At 37.0% G+C, this 22,364-nt stretch overlaps 1 long non-coding RNA gene across 1 annotated transcript; it reads right to left on the reverse strand.

Annotated features, from left to right (window-relative positions):
- Positions 1-328: 328 nt before the first annotated feature.
- Positions 329-21,628, reverse strand: LOC109367104. The gene is made up of 3 exons (XR_002113816.2): positions 21,369-21,628; positions 8,478-8,628; positions 329-4,213 (listed from the first exon to the last, which is right to left on the reverse strand). It is a non-coding gene; the product is annotated as an uncharacterized LOC109367104 (long non-coding RNA).
- Positions 21,629-22,364: the final 736 nt, after the last annotated feature.

Raw genomic sequence — 22,364 nt, forward strand, 5'->3', positions numbered from 1 at the left:
TATTTTTGTCAGTTCAGGTTCTGACCCTTCGCAAAAAAACAGTTAACCCCAAAACTTTGTAAGTATTTTTTATGAGTATTAGATTCCTTAAAATACTAATGAAGAAATATTCCCAGATGCTCTGTTGCCTTTGGTATGTTACAAAGGTTTTGATTTCCTCATTTTCTGCAGAATTTAATTGTTCCATAAAGTAGGAATCAAAGCTCTTTTTATTGGAGAACAGATGATTACGTGAAGCAGTTTTTCATTTTGTGGTTTCTTTTGTGTAATATAATCTTGAATGTATTTTATTTTTTAAAATTCAAATGAAATTAAAATCTCCAAACTGTTAAACTCTTGTATCCCAAAACTATAAATATATCAAGACAATCTTAACAGAAACCATTTAAGACCAATTGAGAGCAGCTCAGAGGGCACGAGTCTCCAGTTGGCTGGACATCATTGCAGAGAGAAAGGGGGAAAGTTGTTTGTGTCTTTGAAATTTACTGCCAGAACAGACCCAGCAGACATAAAACGAGATGTTTAGAGAGATTTTGGCAGGCTGCTCTGAACCACTTTATTATTCTACTGTAGTTGAGCTTGTTCTTCCACTCTCCTCGAGGTTTTCCACTCCAACATGACACAGAGAATAGCAGTAAAATAGCACAATTATTAACGTAGGTTAATAGGCAACAGAAAACATGAAAAAGTATAGAATATTGGAAATAATCACATTACAAGTTCATAATTAAGAGGTACATCCTGACAAGGAGTAGATAAAATATTTAGAATTATGCAGCATTTGAAAGGAATGCACCAACCAGGTTCCAGCAAAAATAATAACAAATAATAACAGGTTCTCAAACCATCCACCTAACAAAAATCTCAGTGATACTACAGATTTTCCTTCAGTTCTTGGAATGCAACTAACAAAAATAACTGGCTTCTACCTGAAACACAAATACTCAGCCAGTAAGTTAAGAAAGTAGACACAGGTGATTTGCTTTGATTCTTTGCAAACCTACTCGAACCCCATCAGTTTGATATGAGATGGTAACTGTGCTCGGGTAGGTTGCAAACAACAGTAACTAAGAGCAGAACCGAGGATATTCAGTCCAAAAGGTTGAAACATGCAGTTGGTGGGAAAAAAAGAAAAAAAAGAGAGAAAAAAGAGAGAAAAAAAAAAAAGCTTTCCTTTGAAGTCATGAAATAGTTGCAGATTATTTAATCCCAAACACAGAAATTAATCAAGAGCAAAACAACAAAAAGTAACGTATTTTGCATTTTTAAATTCTTTTGTATCGAAATTCCACAAAGTGAAACCGTGGATCATTATTTACGCTTGTAGTGAAGCTGAGCAAGATCGTGCTTTGGGAAAATAAGCAACAGTTCCCCTAGAACATGCAAAATTTACATAAATGTAAACTATGTGATAATATAATTACACTATATTTTGTACTGTTCTATGCAAATGCCTTTCCCTTGTAACTTTGGCTAGATATGAAGTAAGATTATTTAGGTTCTCGAGATTACAGCTCTAATATTAACAGAACTTAAGGTATCTAATTTGACTATAACAATGACTGCTGTCAGTAAAAAGATACTATTTTCTATTAAATAATCAGACAGAACAATGTCTTTATAGGAGTCAAAACATGTAATATTACATAATTATCTCAGGAGATAATCAAGACAGTTAAATTTAAAACAGAACTTAACCTTCCCTACCTACTGCAGAAATTTGTGAAGCAGTGTCTTTTAATACATCCACTTAATGGTTTTCCTTACGTGCTCAGAAAGCATGCAGATATATCCTACCAACAAATTCTTATCTGAAATTAATCCTCTGAAGGACTATCATAAATTTAACAACAACAACAACAAAAATACTTATTTTTATCTTAGTTATCAAGCGGCTTGTATCACTTTGGATGCCTGTATGTATTCAAATATTTATCAGCTGTGATGGTATTATTTTTGCCAGGTGCATAATGAAACCATCTATCATCTGCAAGCCACAGTCACTTCTGCATACATACCAAAAGAATCCTGTCCATGGAAAACAGTGAGAAAATACCAAGCTTCCTTTCTCTTTGAGGAAAAGAAAGCAACTTTACATCTCACTACTTATTTTTTTCTCTCAAACAGATGATACACTGGGGTGACTGTCCCATAAGGGAACCAAAGAGCAACTGAGGAGAATTAGAGTATCGTGGCAACTCATATATGCCATGGGATCAGATATAATTGTCAGCAGCACTTCAGGGAAACGAGCAGCAGCCCTCACTTGAAATTCAAGCTGTTGTGCAATCACTAGGGTGCCTCAAGACAAACTAATGAGCAAGACAAGTGTGAAGAAATTGTTCTCCTTAAATATGGCAAATGTCAAAATACAGTGCTGGGCTCGTATTGAGAGCAAACAATCTTTTTGGAGAAGCTGCAAAGCAGGTTACTTTTGGTTTTATGACTTTGAAAAGACTCATTGCCTTAAATGAAAGCAAAATGCATATTCTAAAATGATATTACAATCTCCATCTCAAGCTTGCTTGTGTCTAGAAAATCAGTATGTAATTAACCTTCTTAATAACACCCTACAAAGGGGTTTATAGTTAACTTTTCCTTCTGTACTACCCACACAAAAATGAAGTTGCTGATGATCATTTTGGTCTTTACATAATGTTTGGAAAAGTTAAGGAAAAAAGTTTCAGAATGGATTATCCTTCAGAGTTTGACTGAAGTAGGAGTCTCACAAGAGATAATTTGCAGATCTTGGCTCTTTCACGTGCATAAAAATGACCCACATTTTTAGCTCTAAAACCTGCTTAAATTTAATATAAACTAATGTGCGTGCTTCCAACAAAGCCCGTTTGCCACTACAGTAGGGAAGTTAAATCAAACCATGGTTTTATTTATTTGCTTGTGTATATCACAAAGAGCAGCACATAAAAAAATAGGACTCTATTCTTAGAACAATAACAAAAAGATGGAAAAAATAAAATGAAAAAGAGACAAAATTCAAAGAGCACAAGCAGCATCTGGAACATTTTTCCACTTTATACTAGTCCTTTAAAGCTGAAAGCACTCATCTGCATGAGAAAGGCTCATATATAGGAGTAGATTTTGCTGCTAGTTCCATCAAGAGCCCAGTAAACCCATGTGTTTGGTGCTTTCCATTTCAGTGAGCACATGGGAGCAGAACTTCTTTGCTCCAGCCAGAGGCTGAATTTGTCTTCTACTTTTCATAGAGTTTTGACAACACTGAGATTTTTCTGGGTTTCCAAACCCAGAGAAGGCAAAAACTGGTTTGCCTTTCCAACTTCTCTTAATTGTTCTAGAAATACAGAGAAGATATATTTCTATTTTAAAGCATGAAAAAAAATGAGTGCAGAATTTGAAGTGTCTCTTGGCACATTAATAAATCCTGTTTAACCAACATAGTTCATCAGTCCCTTCACTTCCATTTAGTGAAAAAAGCCAGAGCAATCTTTGCAGCTGCTACTTTTCAAGACAGCATTTCAGAGTAACACATCCATCAATGTGTCTTACAAACTTATAAATGTTCCAAAGCATTGTAAAGGAACAAATCATACAGTAATAAATATGTCATATCACATTCAGAGCTGAGTTTTGTGAATATACACTGCTATTGTTTTAAAGAAATCCTGAAAACAGTCTACTGCTGCTTTGCTTTCCTACATTTTTTTAAATTTATTTATTTTTACAGTGTAGACCTCAAGCAGAATTTGTTTCGTTCTCTTTATTTGCATCTATCTGTGTTATCTTGAGATAAACAAAGAAAAAAAGTTCCCTTTGGTCATTACTGGCAAAGGAGCATAGCATATATTTAATTATAGATAATTAAATGATTATATTTAATGGCTGATATAACAGTTTTATATTAGTTAAGCATTTAATAGTAAATAGAATAGTCAGTTATAACAAGTAATTTATTATTTGGTTGCATACTTTCAGCCAGAAAAATGCAAATCTATGAAGTTTCCAAGTGCATGTGACCTCACAGGAAAAAAAAAAAATCTAGAAACCAACAAATTTAATTTTAAAACAACAGAAAATATTAAGCAGTAATATTAGTAAAGTTGTCTTCTTACTTCAGTACTGAATCAAATCACAGGCAATGATTTCACATGGCCTGAATGATGTACACTAATTCTGATCTTGAGAAAATCCCCTTTTCTTTATGTCCCCGTTCCTCATCTGTGTGCTGGGATAGAATCTGTCAGAAAGGTAATTGTGAAAAATACATTAAAAACTGTGAATGACTGCCAGATAGACAACTGCAATTATCCGACCAAATATAAAATCTAGCAAGATACATATATTTACCTCTGTAATGGGCAAATTTATTTATCCTGGTAAGTTTTCTCTTTAAAACATTTCTTATTCTCCTGGCCTTTTTGTTGAATATTCTCCTTTAGTTCTTATGCAGTAGCTATTACAATGATACACTAACACCATCCCAAAATACAGACTTTAGAATCCTACCAGAGGTGTAGTCATCCCTGCTGTGGTAATCTGGGCAGGAATGTCAGTCCGACCTCACGAACCTCATCTCTGCTGTATTCAAAACAAGAATAGTCCCAGATTGAAGTCTCATATCTGAATATACCTGTTCTGTGCTTGACATGAACGGATATTGTGGAAAGCCACTGCTGTGAGTGACTACAAAGTGAAGTTGTATTATTAGGTTGGGACAGTCTAAAACACAAATACAGGCTGGGCAACAAAAGCTTGAGGGCAGTCCTATGGGGGTGAACTTCAGGGTGCTGGTGGATGAAAAGCTCAACGTGAGCCAAAAGTTGCCAGATGACAAGAAAGAAATCAGCTCAGCTATCAGTCATTCTGTCTATTCCTTCTTCCAGTTAGATAATTGGAGCTACAGAACTATAGTAGATTATGTGTACATCTTTTTTTTTCCCCCCTTAATTTGATCTGCATTTAAGCACCTGAAATCAGAGAAAAAGTAGTATATGATGCCCCCACCATTTTATTTTTTATTTTTTTGCATTACTTAGGGAAAATAAAATTCATCTGAAAAAGCAACGTTCTATACACAGTCAGTGGAATCTATACTTTGGGTAGACTCATGACAGTCTTTACCCATCAGACACATTGTATGATTATTACTTTATTTCTTTCCAACGAGGTGAAGGGTTTTCTCAAAACAGAACAACTGAAGACAGAATTTTGTCAGAAAATGACTTCCTGATCATTAAGCTCACTAATAACTATTGTTCTGAATCAGCAAGCAAAGGTCACACAGTTGGTGTCTCTGCTCTTGTGTATTAGGATAAACACCAATTGAAGCGTAAGAGCTGTTTTTCATAATTAGGCAATAGATAGATGTTCAAGTATCACAAGAAATAAGAAGAAATATTTATATCACTTAAAACATTTAGTTGCTGCACAAGTTAGAAATTTAAATTAGAAATTTATTGCTAAAAATAAGCCCTAGAGGAAAAAAATCACAGAATCACAGAACTGTAGGGGTTGGAAGAGACCTCCAGAGATCATTGAGTCCAACCCCCCTACAGCAGGCTGCACAGGTAGGCATCCAGGCTGGTCTTGAATATCTCCAGAGGAGAATCCACAACCTCCCTGGGCAGCCTGTTCCAGTGCCCCGTCACCCTCACTGTGAAGAAGTTCCTTCACATATTGGTGCAGAACTTCCTATGCTCTACTCTCCCCTTGTTCTGTCCCCACAGACTGCTGAAAAGAGATTGGCCACGTCTCTTTGACTCCCACACTTAAGATTCTTATAAACATTAATCAAATTCCCTCTGAGTTTTCTTTTCTCATGGCTGGACAAACCCAGTTCACTCAGCCTTTCCCCATAAGGAAGATGCTCCAAGCCCTTTATCATCTTTGAGGCCCTCCTCAGGACTTTCTCCAGGAGATCCCTGTCTTTTTTGTACCAGGGAGCCCAGAACTGAATAAAGTACTCCAGGTGAGGCCTGTCACTTTATTTCTGACTGTATCAAGATGCAAATGCACATGTGAGGAGGAAGCTGCACTATAAATACGAGCATAGATATCTGCTTTTCACAGCTGTCTTTCTTCTAAAAGAACTCTTCCCCTAACCAAGATGTTCAACATAATAGTTAAGAAAAGGAGACTAAATTGCTCTTCAGTTTTAATAACGAATCTGTAAGTGGAGGAAATAGATTTTGTCTGTAGTTTCTGACTTTTTAAAAAGCAAAAGTTTTCATATAATTCCTTAATGCAATTATCTCCATGGAGTAAATACACAAAGCTTCTTTACTACTTAAAACAGCTATTCCTGTATTACTGTAAAGCATCTTGCAACATTTTCTGGCAGAAATCTAATAAACAGCCTAACTCAATTACATGAGTTTTAATGTAAAACTGAATTATTTTGTTAATTACATTAGTGTTCCGTGTGGTTATTAAATGGTCCTGCTTTCTTTCTCTGCAGAATAAATAGAAGTTAAACTGTTAAAAGAATCATTTGAGGATATTATGGAGAATTCTCAGCTGATGCAAACAGGCATAGATCCAGGCTTGGCGCTGTACAATAGCAGAAATCTAACAGTCATACCACCTAGCCTAGGTAACTTATAGTCATTGAGCATGAATCTGAAAAACCAATCAGCAGAATGAATACCTCAAGTGTTTGATCTGACTTTCTTATTTAGAATTCTACTGTGTTTTGTTTATTCTGAAACCTAGAGAAGAAATTCTAAGAAAAGGCACGTATAAACAGTTTATCATGGTTAAAAATATCCTTTGAATGAAGAAATGTATTTGATCTCTAGCAATAAAAGCACCATCAACAAAAAAAAATATTTTTGTCCTACCACATAGCTTAGAACTGATTGACAGATGCTGCTACACGTCAAAGATGTTGGTGGTGTTTGTGCATTTTATAAAAGCACATATTCCCTTGTCCTTTGAAAGTCTGATTTAATTCCTGTGTACTGTGAGTATCTCATTAGAAACTATATACTTCTGCAGGTTCAGATCAGTCTAGAATTTTACTGAAGGCAAGAAAGCTTATCCCTGGATAATTTTGAGTAGCAAAGGGAATTTATAAAGGTTTGTAATGGATAACCAGCAGCTCCAGCTTCCAGTAATCTTGTCTCTCTCTTTCCCTAATATAAGGGCCTGATACATCTAAGCATCTAAAGGAAGACATCACCTTTTATGCTCTGAATAGACTGCTATTTTTCAGTGTGAAATGACCACTCAATCATAGGAACACAGGGAGAAGTGCTGCAACTAAATGCCCAAGAGATTCTTCAGGCCCTATGGGCCAAGCTGACCCAGCCGCTTCTGGCCCCTGTGAGTCAAGGCTCCTACCTACCATCTCATGAGTGCTGCAAAACCACGGCCCTGCTCAAGGACAAGGTTGCTCCCATGCAGGACTAAGTACAAAATAGGTTTGTTGTAATTTTCCAGGGAACATTTCCAAACTCAGGAACCTGCTTTTGTTGCAGCTCTTGGCAGCTGGTGCTTGTGAAGCTGTTGGCAGCTAAGGCAATGGCTCCAGAAGCTAACAACCTCTAACAAGCAGACGAGTAGAAATATCCTATAATTCTGCTGTGGCTTCTGCTAAGCTTTGGGAATTTTTGTAACAATGAAAAGTAATAATTATGGTAAACTCAGAGTACTCTGGCGTTTTCAACAGATTATCTATATCATACTAAAGTCTTGTTTTATGTTAGAAAGCTCTTAAAATTTCTCAGATTTTACTGCTTGATAAGTATGAAGCCAAACAAAACATTTTAAAAGCAAATTGTTTTCATCATAAGCAAACGGAAAGAATTTCCCAAATGTGTCCAAGGCAATCTTGTATATTTCTCATCTTGTGATTGTATTATTGCATACAGTGGGAAACTGAGGACTAAACCTTTACAGCAAGAAGTAGAGTGAGCCATTTCATGCTGTCTGTTACACATATCTCTCTGATACTAAGCAGGAATAAAGAAAATGACTTTTCAACATATAAGGCTCCTACTCTCCAGCTCCAGAAACACTTAAATCTGCAGTACAGCAAAAAAAAAAAAGAACATGGAATACACCGTGAAAAGAAATTTAACACTTTTAAGCCCTTGCACAAGAAGTGGGGAAATTGAACCTGTTGGTTCTACAGAGAGGGTTTCTGTACCAAAAGAAAAAGCTAAAGATTGCATAATTCCTGAGTAGTTCTAAACTTAGGTAGTGCTTTCCACAGTTTGTTAGCTTCAGGAGTGGCTGTGAACATGTTGTTCTGTCTTTTAAACATAAATGAAATATAGATGGACAACGTGTTTCAAAGCACGGCTGGCAAAAGAGGGTGAATCCTGAGAAGAATTTGGCTGACCTAACATCAAAGAACCAACCTTGCAGTTTTGCCCCTTCCCTGATGGGTGGTTTGTGCTCATCACAACATGCTTCAAAAGAGCTACTGGGAAGGATAATAATAAATGGGCTAGACTAAGTTGAAGGCCAGCTCTGCAATGCATCCATGTGTTCCTTACCATTATTTGTCTACCTGGGCAGCAGGATGACTTGCACTGTGACTTCCTTCCAGTCTGCGTAATTCTTTCTCACAGAAAGCAGAATATACAGGATGGAGAAGAAAAAGATGGGAGTCTTCATGAAGAAGTATTTCCATCCTGTGCTGAGAGACTAGAAAAATTAAAAAGTTTTTTTCTTCCTCTGTAACAGCAGGCAAGATTAAGTTGGCTTTTATAATGCAGAAGAGAGCCAAACCTCTAGAAGATTAAGGGATTTGCAGATGGGCATAGAACAGATAAAACATCTGTAGAAGAGAAATAAGGAGGGAAGACAAACTAAAGTGGGGAGGAAGGTTACATGCTCTTCCTCTTACTGTCTTTGAATGAATCATAGAAGATCCATTCAGTGAGGAGAGGCAAGTCTGAGAGTGCAGTCACGACAGGGAAAGCAACAAGTCTAACACTATCACAGATACTTATTAACCTTGAAAGACTTCTTTGTGCAAATAATGGATGCGAAAACAAACACAGAAGTGTTTATGGGTTCCAAAACATGATGAACTAAGAGAGTATAAAGGATCTCAATGTAAACACAAAGACATCGCTGAATATATTTATGTTTGGTTGAGCTGAAATGTATTTAGTTGCGTTTCATTTTTCCCCACTGTTATTCTCCACTGGGAACACCTGCATGATTTTAAGGTTGTTCCAAAGGTGGATTTACCAACAAAAAAAAAAAAAAAAGGAATTGTCTTTGCAGACTGATGATACAAAGCAGTTCAATCTAATTTTCAGCAGCAACTCCCAAATCTTTGCACATCACAATAAAAGATCAGACTAATAGGCACGCTAGCTCTAACACAATTTACTCTGCTGTTGATTTCATGTTTTTCCTCAGTATGCTGTTGTATACAGAAGACTATATCCTATATTTTTTAATGTTTTTTCTCTTTGAAAAACTAGACTGACATGCTTAAAAGATCTAGCCAGAAAAAAGGGCATTATGAAAGTGATTAAGACTCTATTGGTAATCTATTTTCAGTTACTACTACCAGGAATATCAAAGCACCTACACAGTAAACAAACAGCTCCAAGACTAAGACATATGAATACTCTAGACACCACTGTAAATCGGATATGGAACTACAGTGAAGTAGATATAGTCCTGTCCTATAATATAAATGGAAGCAATATGATTGTTACTGAATACTTGAAATAGAATGACTATATAATTTGCTTGGAACAAATATTAACTTAGTTGAGCCTCTTATGACTCTCTTTCATTTCATTCTTCAGTAAGTCATATATTCCCTGCCATTTGGGAGTTATGGAGTCATTGAACAGTGTGTGACACTGACATAATTCTAAATATTTCTCTGATGCTTGCCAAATTATTGATGCCTGTCAACTCAGTGTTTATTTGAAAGAAGAATTTTGACATCACAGATTTAAAATCAAAATCAGATTAGGTTTGAGAACTGTGTCAACAAAACATAAGTGGTAAAAAAACAAAACACAAGTCAAACATGATTGCTTTAGTGGTGGCCAGGACCACAGCCTGGACAAGGACTGCATAAGACACAGAACAATTTAGGATTTAAGAAGAAATAAGTATTTGCTGGATGATTTGCATTGCTCTGAAAGACGGTGATTTCTACACATTCCTTAATTTGATTCTTTTGAGATCATGTCAGAATATGTTTACAATGCTAATAAAATACACTCTCAAGTTTTCTTTAGAAGAAATGGTACTCATTTTACAGAGCAACCTGAGATGGTTCTCTCTTATTTCTCAAGTGCATGTTTACATGGAGCAGTCAACAAAATTAATTTTGCAATAAACCTTCAGTTTCTTACAAATACCTGACTGGGAACCTGTATACAGAGTAGATGCAGTGAACTAATGAAAGATGTAATGTTAAGACAGTTTATTTTAACTGGTGCAAGTTTGTCTGTAAACGTTTATTAGTTTTGTTGCATCTCTCTTTAGAAAAATGCTAACAAACTTCTCTTACATCCCAGAAAGAAACAGCATCACACCAAGTACTTACTTACTGTGTACTAACACAGAAGACCCAGATACAAACAGACTGCTCTTCTGGCTGGTTTCTGGCAGCTCACAAAACACAGAACATACTGAGATCCACCACAACTCTCACAAACTACTTAAAAGTCGAGCATTTAACCCTAATGTTTAAATATCTGAGTTTAGTTTAGTTTAGTTTGGTGCTTGTAGCTCACTTAGGCACCTAGCTTCTCTCCTGGTGCCTTGAGCTAAGTGAGGCCCCGAGGCTCCCCTGTACAGAACATGGGGAACTAGGTCTGCCAGGACGATGTAATTAATTACAACTACCTCTAAAAACAGTACCTGGTGGTTAGGACAAAAGCCACAGATTTTCCCCCCCACCACTTCTCAAGGGCTGAGGGGACAGTTCATTTGGAGATGGTACTGCAGAGCTCTCGCCTAGATGTTGCCATTCGAAATGCGGTGGTAAAGCTTCAGCTGGCCCTCCCCTACCACAAAGTGAGGGAACCACCTCAGAACTCCCCACTCAGTGTTATATGTTGTTTAAGGATGAACGTCTACTTTCCCTTCTAAATATTACCCTGCTATCCTTAGGTATGCAGTTTATAAAGTCACAAATTCTAGGAAGTGACAACTAATAGGAAAGATAACAGCCTTTTCCAACCTTAGGCATTTAGTGGGCAGGTAGTGCCTAAAATCATTGGATGTGGCAGAACAGAGGCCTACCCACCTGCCTCTTGTTCACAGCCCTTCAAAGCTCATGTAGAAAAAAAAAAAAAGACTTACAGGTCAATCAAGTGTATTAATAACAAGCATTTTGTTGCAGATTTTAAAAGTGATACCTCCCACTTTCATTAGAGTCACCTGGATGTCCTCACAAGCCCCAGATGCAGGGTAAGGTATGCATACCCTGAGATGCATAATATGTGGGCAAAGCGAGATTGGGCTTGTGATAGTACTCTTTTCCTTTACTTGACTCTCCATCATCTCTGAGTTTCCACATGAAAAAAAGACAGCAAGCCATGGTCAGTGAAAAATGTCCATTCTACATCAAAAGCTGTAAAAGTCCAGGAAAGTTTGGTATTCCAGCACATTTTTGAAAACTCCTTTCTCTCTCAAAGATAAAAAATGTTTAGAGACAGTTTTCTCCAATTCTGATCATGTAAGAGTATCTAGAAAAATGACTCACCAGTTTCTGCAATGAGTTACAAACATCTGTTCCATCTAATGGATTTGATAAGCAGTGACATCCACGTGAACAACAGCTTCCAGCAACTCCTCCATTATTCAGGTGAATTTTTACTTGAACTTGCGGGTTGGGTATACTTAAATTAGTATTTACAGTCAGCAAGGTAGCACATGTTCCCAGTCACCCCCACTCACCATGGTTTGATTTCTTGCCAGTTGAGGCAGGACCTGAAGGCATGCTCTAGAACAACATCTGATCTGTGGCTGAAGTGGGTCAGAATTCAGCCCATGAGGCCAAAATGCAGATAAATCAGAATAAAGTCCCTTGATTTAGCAGGATTATTGAGTTTCTAGAAACAAATATTCCACTCTTTCATCCTACGAGACCCACATCAGTTGATGTTGTAGGCATTACCCCTAGGTTTGCAAGGAACTAACATTCATCAAAATAAACTCACTTTCATTTGACAAATTTTTTGTTGAAGAAGTTAAAATAATCATTCTGCAGGAATGTATTAAGTAGCATTTATGTGGTGGATCAAATTTGAGTCAAAGTATTTTATCTCCTTAATTTCCCTTTGAAGGTGGTTAAGCCATTTAAACTCACATTTGTGTTTCTCTATTGTCATACTGTACTGCACTATAGCATATAAATTGCAAGTCTGGATTTAATTCAAATCAAACTAAGCAAAAGATAAGGAGATATTGTTTAAAGTGATTTACCTCTTTTGCCACTGATCTCAGACACTGGATAAAAATTCAGAGTTGTTATCCAGGATGGATTACATGAGGATTTGTAGTTTCACTTCAGAGGAAGCATGCGAACTGGCCTCATGCCTCTGTCATCCTCCTCTGCCTGTAGAACAACTCGTTATAGAAGGAGCCTCGTGGCAGCATGGCTTCCCATCATATTGCCATGGCCTTTGTATTCATCTTCATCATGAGAAAAAAATCTCTATACATTAATAAACACATTTGTTACTACACGGAAGGAATTCGCTTATCAGGTTAATTTGGTGCATGAAGGAATCGGTTTCTGAAAGATTTCAGGCAAAACTAAATCTTACTGCTGGTTTACAGAGAAAGCAAGCATAATAAAGACAGCTTAAGTTCAGCAGCAACAGATCAGTATATTGCTACTCTGATCATATTTAAATAGAAGATATTTGCAGTGTAGTGACAACACTGATGGATGGCACAACTGGTCTTAGTGTGCCTAAAAGCCATTATATCCCTATGCTTAATCTTTATGACGTACACTATCGTAAGTGCTGGGTAACTTCTGGAGAGTAATGCAAATCTTGACCCAGTCTAAAGCATCTGAATTTTAGGAGCTTGTTTCTCCAACTGATTACTTTAAAAGTTATCATAATTACTTTTTTGTAGACAAAAAAGCAACACTGAGTCATACAACAACTACATACAACTGTTTGTCTCCATCACAGCAATTTCTAAAAGTTCCAGAGAGAAAATGCCTGTTTTTTGTATTCATGGAAAAATTCAGCTCCATGCTTACACCTTGTTTATGCTTCCTCCCTGCCTTGCCACGTATTTAAACAAAGTGTTCCCAAATGAAAAACAAACATCCTAAAGAAAACCACTTAAAAATGAATTCATCTCCTAAACTACCCAAGCCTGGTCTTCAGTGAAACTCTGTCTTGTGCCATATTAAATTTCTGATTGAATTCTGTAAGCTCATCTTGTTAAGCACCTGGAGAAAAGTTGTTCCACACTTCCAACATTCAAAATACTTTTCTTCTATCTAGACTATGATGTCTAATGAGACATTGTCTTATTTTCTTTGGTAAGAGACTTCATTTTTCTTCTCTATATGGCACCAAAAAAAATCTAAACCTAACAGGAGAGCTTAAAAGAAGAAAACTTAAAGGAGAAAAGTTATCATGTTTTGATGCAACTGCCAAGTTGTAGGGTTTTTTTTTTCCCCCAAAAAGGGATTGGGTTCAATATGACTGAGAGGTATAAACAGAGGTTGGTAGTGTTAATTAATTCTGAAAAAATATAACTGATTCACTTCCTGCTGTGTTTTACAACTGAGCATCAAATCCTTCCTGACTTTCCATTCCCTCGCTCCATACACACACAGAAGACAGACAGACCAGTATGGTCTTGTTATTAGAAGAAGTGAAATGAATTGGTGATAATTGAAAATGCATTCATCAATCCTAGCTCTGACAGTATCTTTAAATCCCATAGAGTTTATAAACCTACTTTTGAGCTTGTGACTTTGCCCAGTGACTCCTGCTACACAAAAATGAAAACTGATTTTGCAACAAACAACATTTGACTCATGAATAATCTGATCAATGCAAATAAAGGCTTTTGAGCATGACATTTACGATGACCTCTTCACATCTTTATATTCCGATTTATTTTCCACATCAGAGAACAAACTTTCCTGCCCAGACTGTGGCAGAACAGTTAACTGGAAAATGAATGTGTTATCAAATTAATACAGATGTCCCCTGAGAAATCTGATGTAGTGGTTGTACCAGACTAGATTAGACCGTACATTAAAAATATACATAAGAGACTTGTAGCAGGATATTATCATTGGGGAAAAAACAAAATCAATTTCCAATGCCCTGTGCAGTGAATCATGCTTTGTTTATAGTGTCAAACTGAGAAAAATATGAGAGTACCCCTAATAAATAGCATTAATGCCAAGTTCATAGCACAAAGTTGAAGACCTGCCTGAGGCTTGTGTGCCAGGATTAGCTGAAGATACCTCTAAATCCAGTATTTTATTCCATAACTTTTTCTGTACTTCTTCCTTCTAAGTGTGAGATTGTATGGTTTTGCTTTTTATTCTTCGTTAAAAACTCCTGTTGTTTGTATACCAGGTTGCTTATATATGAAAAGTAAGTTAGAGTGTGGAAAAATGCTACTGTTTAAGCCACAGACATTTTTCTGGCTGTTTGTAAGAAGCTACAGAAAAAGAGAACTAGTAAAAGTTTCCTATTTTACATAGCAGCCAAAGGCATTTTGTTGCAAAGGATAGAACATTCTCAGATGTTGAGTAGCAAAATTCCTGTCTTCTAAGATTACATTTAACGAAGGGCAGGAGATAATGCAATTCAAAATAGCACCAATAAAAGCCATAGTAAATATTAACATATGAAATACACCTAGTTAAATTTTCTTAATGCACACAGTATTCTTACTAACCATGTACATGCTCATCTACTGCATTGTTTACTCTCTGTGCAAAATTATTACTTTCATCAGTTTTGGTAAGTTATGCTATAAGTCAGCTACTAATAATTGGGTATAGTGACTTTGGCAAAGATAAGAAAAAGAAAATTGGTATATATTAATGTCCTAAGCAGAATTCTGACTGCCACAGGAATAGATTCTTCGTCCTGTCTTTATTCTGGAGATTACAGTAAGAATTCCACAATTCATGGACCTCTCTAGTGAGAAAGATATGCATGAACACATTCAATATTCACCTTCATATAGTTGAAATATTCTCCTCTGTTTCATATAGTCATCTATTCTACTGATAATGGTTCTGCAAAAAACTTCCACTCATATAGCAAAATATGAGGTTTTTTTTTTTTTTAAGTTCAGTAGTGGTGTAACACCATCTGCCTTCACATCCACATTGTGCTTTCTTCTTGAATATTAATTTTAATATCTATAAAAGAATTGGTATCTTCTATAATTTTCAGCTTCCAGTCTTGAGACAGAACGTGAGAAGTTGGTGATTTAGTCAGATAAGATCTGACCTTTTCCACCAGTCTCACTAGCAAGAATTTCCTCTGCCAGTCTGCATTCTACTACTTTCCTTTGCACTCCTGCCTCTGAGTTGTAACTAAATAGCATACGAAACATGAGAACACTGGTTCTACAGGTATTCATGTGCTTAAATGCTAAAAATAAATAAATCAGCCAATAGCTCCTTTCGACATTTCTCCACCCAAATTTCCAAGCTAGCATTATCAAGAACCACAGCTTTCACATAAACTCTGCTTTTTATAAGCTTTGAATACCTTCTACCCTGTCAAAGACAGCAACTTACATTTTGCCATGATTTAATTATGCTAATATACAACTCATTAAAATGCCAATATCCTAGTCAGTTTTAGAAGCAGTACAATGCAATTGCTTTTCTAAAGGAAGGATAAGCCAAAGTCTCTTCATGTTAGTGTAAAGATGTGCACATGCTATGCCTGTCTAGAATTAATGAGGAAAGAGCATACTGAGCTCAAGGGATATTGGAACAAATCTTCTGATTGAGTCCTTTCAGATAAGTATTTGTGTTCCCATTCCAAACTCTTTAATATTTTTCCATGAATGGGTTGACTGTTGATAAAAAGTGCCTTGTAAAGAACATGTTCTCTCATTGTTGTCATAGGCTTATTTTTCTAATGACAGATTGAAGAAAGATACCTATGTTTAGATTCTATACTTATATTTTTATTATTTTATATTTGTTTTTATATCTAATTTTTACTTATCTGTAAAGATAAAACATCCTTCCTTGCCTTCTTTTCAGTGTAAAATTCCCATAATGCCACAGTAAAGGGCAAGTTTTGTACTAATGATCATTTTAGATCATGTATCCCATAAGAAAAGCAAAATGACATTTTTGAAATAAAAGTCCTATTCTCCAATATTGACACTGTTCTCTTTTTTTTTTCATTAGGAATTTAAAGGAAGTTAACCACGAAATAAGATTGGTAAGGTGATGAGTAATAAGAGAAAAGGATTCATGGAGAGAGACAAAAATCTTTCTTAAAGCAATTGGAATATGAAATGATAACACTGGTGACCTGGAAATAAATTAATAGATTCAGAGTGAAATTCAGCAACATAGGTCCTAAACACATTGTTGTCATCCTACACTGATTGTTGCAAGGAATGAAAAAAACTGTATCAGCTATTTGTCAGTAGCTGTGAAAGGTCATCATTCATACACTGGAGCTTGAAATAGCATTCCATATATGTCTCAGTCCCCCCGTGAGCCTAAGTAGAACAGTTTTGGATGGCTACATAATCAGTGAATTTGACATATAATGGATCTTAGAGTAGGCTTATGGAATATGCAAAGGAGTATGATGCAACTCCTTAATGTACCTGTTTTTGAGATTGAACGAGTTTTAATTAAAATATATATGGGGCTAGTAATGGGGGAATATCTACAGAAGTGGAGACTAGATCGTTTCATTTAAGTTTGCAAAATAAAAGTGGTCTTTGTAAACAGGCTACCTGATATACTTCTTGTAACACCAAGGAAGCAAAGAATTGCTGGAGTTATACAAGAATTATGCAAACAGCAGAAGAAAATTAAAGCCAGAAGGTGCTCTGAATAACTCAACACTGGAAATTAGAAGAAAGCTCCTTATGGTTAAAGCAGCAAAAGCCCTACAACCAGAGTTGTATCAGGCAAATAAAGTTACTCTTAATTAGTTACAAGACAAAGTGATCAAGATAAAAGGAATTATAGAACCTTGTTTCTTGCAATAGCCCACATCCAGTCCCCTGCTCTACTACAGTTCTTTTTGGGGTGTGTATTATCGAGCATCAGAAGACTTAGAAGTGTCATTATCATATCTGCAACCAAGCAGCACACAAGAGAATCAGACTTACTATCAAATCTACCTGCAAAAATACATACCTCCCCGTATCTGATTGCCTGGCTCAGAATATACGGAATAAAACAAACATGGAAGCCTTCAACAAGCTTGTTTTCAGAGCAATTATCGCTGCGGCAATTCTGACAGAGAAGGAATGGCTCTGAGGGAATCAGTACCAACACAAGCAAAAGGGAGTTCTTACAGCTAGAACAGGACACACTGCAGTGCATAAGTTGCATATCCATGTCAGAGCCATAATACAAGTGCCTGAATACGTATCAAACTATTCCTTTTTCCCACCCCTCCGTATCGTCCATCTGTACTTGTAACATTAGGAATTATATCTGGTTGTTGTTAATGAAAGAATTCTTCAGAAAATGTCATACTTCGGATACTAAAAAAAAAAAAAATTATTTGCTTTGTGTAAGATGCTACAGCATCGTTAATTTGTTTGTTTGTTTGTGTTAATTTTTAATTATTAAATATCTTCAGCAGTTTTTAGATCAGGTATACGACAAAAATCAGACTCACTTTCCATTAACATGGGCAGTGCACAAAGTTTTAGATGTGATAGTGTTCAGGCTTTAAAAGAACAAACTACCTAACACCCTCTTTTATGTTGCTGCAAGCAACGTTAACAGATTTGTACTGAGATCAATCAATCAAAACCACAAATTTCAAGAAGCAAAGCAAAACAAATAACCAAAACTCAAACGTCAGTATCTGAGCTGAACCCAGAGAAACAGTTCACATAACTGCAGCCGTGAGCTGCAATTACAATACAGTACTGTCTAAATTACTCTCACAACAGCCTACATTAATCAACTGCTCTATGTAAAACAGCATTCAACTTGGGACACTTAAGCCAATGGAGCTCCTTGCATTGTGGTACAGTTCAATTAGGGTGAAAAAAAAAAAACATCTACCTCAGAATAGCAAATCATATAGCTTTTGGGAACAGCTAATGCAAAGTGGAATGCTTAAGTTGGAACTGCTCCAGGCTCACAAAGATCTGACACTAGACTTTCTGGTCTAGCCCCTTGGCTGTAAAAACGGAGGGTTATCATCAGTCACATGATAATGAAAATAGTGGCAGGAGACAAGGCTAAAACCAAGGATAGATTTGGGCTATTGGGGCATGCTTGTGTCTGCAAGCACCTAAAGTTAAAAGTGATGTGCAATGGACTTGAAGCACTGAGCAAGTTGTCTAAAAATAACAGTCAGGGATTTAAATAGAATTTATGTGCTCGGTTCTACTTCACATCCACTCACCTATCACTGTGTTTTACTATCAAACTCTTAGGTGTTCTGTGGTACTCAGAAATATGCAGCACACTGAATTTGCCTTAGGTGTTTTTTAGCTGCGTGGTCTTCCTCAAAGTTGGCGAGATAAATGTTTGAGAGGTTTGGGGTAACAAATTGTTGTTAAATTTGTTTATGGGCCATAGGAAGCAATGTAATCAGGGAAGTTTGTGGTGAACTACTCCCTGAACGATGGCACACATTGAACGCCTACTGAACAGCACACAACCATAATGAACTGCCTTGTTCAGAGCTATGACAGTGTGTGATGTCAGATGAAGTGGTGGGTTCATAATTTCTTGAGATGAAGTCTTTCAGTCTCTTTGTCTCACCTAGCTTTCCATGTCATTACAGAGGTTAAAAATAGAGCTTTTTTTCCTGGCAAACAGATTCTAATTGCTTGCAAACAAGGACAAAAAAAATCACATCCAATGAAATATTAAATTAATGGTCACCAACCAGGTGTTATACATCCCCACCAATAAGAAAATTCTGGTTGCATTACCAAATGGTGTATTTTTTCCTAAACTGTATCTGTTCGCAGTGAAACAACAACGAAAACCTCTGTCCACACAGCTCACAACTGCCCAAAATCTTGCTGTGCGACTTGTCACACACAATCAATTTCTAAGATACCGTGTAAGACTGGAAAACAGCTCTGCCGCTAAATCAGTTCAGGTAATTTACAGCAAGTTCTACACATAATGTGGGAATTGTGATTCTGAAATGATTCTATTATGCCCTTAGACATGAGGAAGAACCTTTTCTCTCAGAGAGTGGTCAGGCACTGGAATGGCTGCACAGGGAGGTGGTGGAGTCACTCTCCCTGGCAGTGTTCAAGAAGTGTCTGGATGAGGAGCTGCAAGATATGGTTTAGTGCTTGTGGTAGTAGTGGTGATGTGAGGACAGTTGGACTAGATGATCTTGCAAGTCCTTTCCAGCCTTGCAATTCTATGATTCAGACAGCATAGGTTACTAGCTGCTATTGGGTACGTGAGTTCACAATAAGCACAAACTCCTTACTGATCTTTTTGAGTGTAGGCTGAATTTACTCACTCCTTGTTTGAAGATGACACAGTTTTCTTTTTTTAAGCATATGAACCAGTATCAAGTCAAAGTGCTTGGGCTCAAACTGATAGCTGGCATCTCAGTACTCCATTTAGGTATTCATATGCGAGACAAGGTGTACTACCAGTAGACATTTTGTCCAAGTTATATTTTAAATAATTTGCTGTAACGCATATAAATATCTACTAAATATAAGCAAAAGTGGAATTTATTCAGTTCAACTCAACAATTTTTTGAAGAAAAGACTTGTGTTTAAGTCATCTCTGGAAAAGCTCATCAAATGAAAAGATGATACATCATGTAGAAAGTCTTTATCCTATGGCTTCATTCCTGTTACCACACAAAACTACTGAATATCTCCAAAACAGATTTAAAGAAATAAGTTCTGAAACAAAGGAGCCCTGGAAAGCCAAGTTCACTTCCATCTGAAGTGTCTCCAAGTCTCGCTATGCAAAGCGCTCACCGGCTTTCCATCTATGCAGTAAGGATACAGCTTGTCATGGTTATGACTTTTGGTTATTGGTATTCCCCATCATAACATCATGTAGTGCACTGGGAGTTAAAGTGTTAATGCTCCAGTTCCAGGAACCTGCCCCAGTGCACTTTGTGTTCAGAGAGGAGATGAAATCCCTGGCAAAGGCATGGGGTCAGGCTCTCCTCCCTGCTGCTCAGCCTGACTGCACGTCTCACCTCAGCATTAGTGTAAGGCCTTCAGTTTTCGGACACTCTCATTATATTTGATTTATAAGCAGCAATTCTAATTATATTGTATTATAGTGTGTTTTCTTGCCCTCTAACATCTTATTTAGTAAATTAGATTGTTTCTCCTCAGATCGTGGTCCCTATTTTGTTTTGGGGACCATCTCTCTACCCTTTATCCCTTACCCCTTTCCAGGATGTGGATCTGTGGGTCCTTCCAACCCACTAGTCACAGAACCAGGCCAAACCAGCCCATAAACCATTGGCCAACAGCTTGTCCACTGTTCTCTCTAATGTGACTTTATAGCTGAACCATAAAGAGAAAAGAGTAGAGTCATTCCTGTTCAGGTTAATCAGGCATATATTAAGATACTTTTTTGAGGGAGTATAATTTAAATAAGCTTATTAATTACTTTTGCCAGTAGGTAAAAAGAAGCAGAACTACAAGATTCAAGACTTATTTCACTTTTTTCCATATATTTATATTTTTCAGCTGTAGGTGGTTGATATAAAAACCCATCCACGTTCATCACTCCAGACTTTCATTAAAGGCTAATGAGTGCCAGACCTCCTTCCAGTCTCTAGCAGATTAGCTTACACTCATCCTCAGTAATAACTCCTGTGAATAAATTAAGAGAGGGTAAAGTTAATCTACAGCAGCCTGTTAATACTTCCTTGGCAAATGTGGGGTTGTATGCTTCATCACGTTCTTCACTTGAGTTTCATGACTTCTTTATGTTGCTACTGAACTTCGCCAGCATTGTAGTCAACCTACTGTGTACCTACACTGTTAGCCTTCTTTGCAGTTGTAGCTCTCCCTGAAAGCCCCCACTGAGTCAACTTCTAGTCAATTCAAAATAAAGACACTTTCAAAGCTGCTTCCTAGATCAGATGATTGTTTCCTATCAAAAGCAGTCATTGTTATCTTCTATGGACTCTGTAAAGGTAGGTGATAGCAGATCAGCTGCTTTAAGCCAGTTTCTGATCGCCCAATAAAGGTAGAGTTCACAATCCAGCAGTAAAGCTTACCTCTTTCCAAGCATCAGGGCTCACCAAACACTCCAGAGAAGACAGTCTCCAGATAGATGCTTCCCTTATGGCTGCCAGACCTTAAATAAGGTCAGAGAGGGGCAGACCCAGAGTTCACCCCTTCTGGCCACACATGAATTGCTTCCACCTGTGCTCCCAGGGCTGGCTACCCCCCTTCACCAGGTGCTCAATCAGTGCTTCAGGCCATGACATAATGGTTCCCAGACTCTTACCAAGATCTGTGAACAGCCACTTCTTACTAGAAAACAAGTTTCTAACATGTATAATATGACAGATTTTAAAATTTCAATTATATTAATGAGTTCAATTTGAAAATAAAGGAAAAGAATTCCAGATGTTTCTTCCACTTTATTTACTTAACTCTGGCAGCCTAGAATCAAAATAACAATGGAGACACTTAAAAATGCTACGGTTCATCTTCACTACATAAGTACAAGCAGGCACTTCTTTTTCTGCAATGCTCAGTTTTCCACAGTGACCATGTAATATCTTGCTGGTATTTGTCACATGGTGGTGTAAGACATCTACTTCTTGCTGGTGTCAAAATAGTATAAGAAAACAAATCTTGGCAGGCACTGTTACATATTCTTAAATAGAGATATATGTATCACTGACAAATTTTGTCATGTATAATTCTTTGATACTCTGACAGAGAAATATCACAGATAGATACAGAGCCTGATCATTAAACATTGTATATGCATTGTGTATGCAAGCAACAGAAGTGCTAGACTTATTCCCATTAACACGTTTCCAAGTCTCATCCCCTGAGATATTATCATCGTAATTCTTCCAGGGTACAATAATCCCAGGCAGGAGGAGAGCAACCTCTTCCATCCCATAGCAAGCAGTCACTATCTCCATTTGATTAGTAACTAGAAGCATAAAGCAAGTCTCATATGATCCTTACACACAGGAACAAACAATATCAATCAATCAATCAAAGGGGTTGACAGCCACTACTTGGGGGGCTGG

This window comes from Meleagris gallopavo, chromosome 4 (genome assembly GCF_000146605.3).
Source record: "Meleagris gallopavo isolate NT-WF06-2002-E0010 breed Aviagen turkey brand Nicholas breeding stock chromosome 4, Turkey_5.1, whole genome shotgun sequence".
Taxonomy (NCBI): domain Eukaryota; kingdom Metazoa; phylum Chordata; class Aves; order Galliformes; family Phasianidae; genus Meleagris; species Meleagris gallopavo.